Below are 2,170 nucleotides of genomic sequence, written 5' to 3' on the forward strand. Positions count from 1 at the left end.
CGGAGGTTAATGAGTTGCCTATCTATTCAAGGGTGCGAGGCCAGCTGATGGGTGGTTGCCTGGCCCAAGAGGAAGTTAAGAGCTCCCAGGGGCAAAGCTGAGAGGGAGGGAAGCCTGTGGTCCTGAGAAGGCAGCACAAAGCTGGGGTTGACCTCCAGGTCCAAGGAAGGACCACAGATTTTGAGTTAATTCTTTGTTGTTTGTATATGTTTTTTATTATTGTTATTAATGTTTCCTGTGGGGACAAGTTTGTCCCAGGAAAAATAAAAGCTGAGTGACAACCTGCTACAGATGGGAATATATACTTAGTCCAGTGCATATTTTTATTGTAGCTTCGTATATGCTTGCCCCCTAACCGCAAGAAAAAAGATTGCTCCACCAGAATGTACCTGACTGAAAGCATGGCACTTGGTATTTAAATAAACTGGACCAACCATTAGAAATGTATTATTTTACCTTGGCCGAAAATAGATAATTAGGTAGATCTTCCTAGATCAACATTTCTCAACCCATGGGTCGTGACCCAAAAGTGGGTCACAAGAATATGTGAAAGGGTCATAAACAAACTTTAAAAATGGACCAAAAAACTTTTAAAAAATGGATTATCCTTTAAAGGAGAAATATGTGCGAAACTGTGGCTTTTCTCCTGCAGGCTGGCAGAGTTCCAGTCTGCAAGGGACTGCTTGCCCCTCCCTTCAGACGCATCCAACCCCTGCCCCACACCTGGGGGTGGGGGCAGCGGGTTAGGAATGAGGGGCACTGGGTTGGGACTGGCCATCAATATTTAAAACTGGGTCCTGGTACAAAAAAGGTTGAGAGCCACTGTCCTAGAACTCTAATCATTATGCTTCCTAATTCTTTCTTTAACCCGTCCTCAGTATTTTAGTGCCTAGTGGATCTAAAGCCAGTACAAGGCATTCCCACCAGTAGCCAGCTGATTAATATAAATGGCAAAGCAATGCACAAATGCAGCCTTAAAGCGTTCTAATATAATAAAAGCCTTAGTCTGTCTGTCTCAGTTTGTCATGCTCCAGGCCAACTGCTGAAAGGGAAAGCGTCAATTGACTGAGAGGGCCTGGAGCATTACAGACAAGGGGGTGAGGGAGCTGCCGTGCTGTGTTCCCCCACAACAACTGCCAGCAGGGAAGGGGGGTGTTTCTGGTGGCTGTTGCTGCACCCCCCACTGCTGCCATGCCCCCCCACCTCTCTGCTGCTGCACTCCCCCACCCCAGCCCTGACAACAGCTAGTTGAGAAGGGGAGATGTTGCCCGCTGCCAGGTGGCAACAGCTGCTGCTGTGTGCCAGCTCCCTGCCCCCCTATTCCTGGGAGCTGGATCCAGAAGCCTTTAAATGAATCCTGTCTCTGTCCTGAAATATTCAGGAATGTTTTTCTTTTCAGTATAAGCATTACCTTTTCCGTCCCTGTCAAATCTATAGGGCCAGAATGGCAGAATTTTGTCCTTAACGGAGGAGGTCAGTGAATGCATAAAGAAATCCTTTCAGTTTAGGGGAACAGTCTTTGATATGGGTTTCAAATTCCCTATAACACATTTTATTTAGCAAGATTCTGAATTAACTATGCAAAAGAAGCCCCATCTTAGAGTATGCTACAGCTACAATTAAACTGTCAGTCCCAGTTTCAGAATCCATGGAGAAAACAAGGGTTATGAAAGGTCAGAAATAAGATACTGTCATGTCATTGAAACTCAAAATGCACGTTAATATTCCAGCCCCTTTGGTCCCCACACAAGTATGAATAACCTTTGATATGGCTAAAGGCCTCTGTTCTCTCACTTAAGAAATGCCTTGAGTTTTGTTGAAACACTGAACTCAGACAGGAGCACAGTAACAAAGTGTTTGCCTGAAGCTAAATCTACAAAACTACAGATTTTCTTAAGTGTTTCTACGAGGGAAAGGAGCAAATTATCTTGTGGGTCAGAATGAATATGTTACTTGGTAGGTGGGGGAAAACTCTTATATAATATACAGGAGGCTGTAAACTTGGGTCCTTGTACTTGGAGGGGAAGGTTATTTTTTGCGAGCCTCACAACCTGTTTGGACTCTTCTATGGGGTTATCCAGTAGTAGCCAAGTATTGTTTCCACCTGTAGGGACTTAGGTGGTTATCCATATTTCAGAGATGGACTTCATAAATGTTTCTTCCCAAGTCT

Source organism: Crocodylus siamensis, chromosome 1, assembly GCF_052110815.1.
Source record: "Crocodylus siamensis isolate JL-2025a chromosome 1, ASM5211081v1, whole genome shotgun sequence".
NCBI lineage: Eukaryota > Metazoa > Chordata > Crocodylia > Crocodylidae > Crocodylus > Crocodylus siamensis.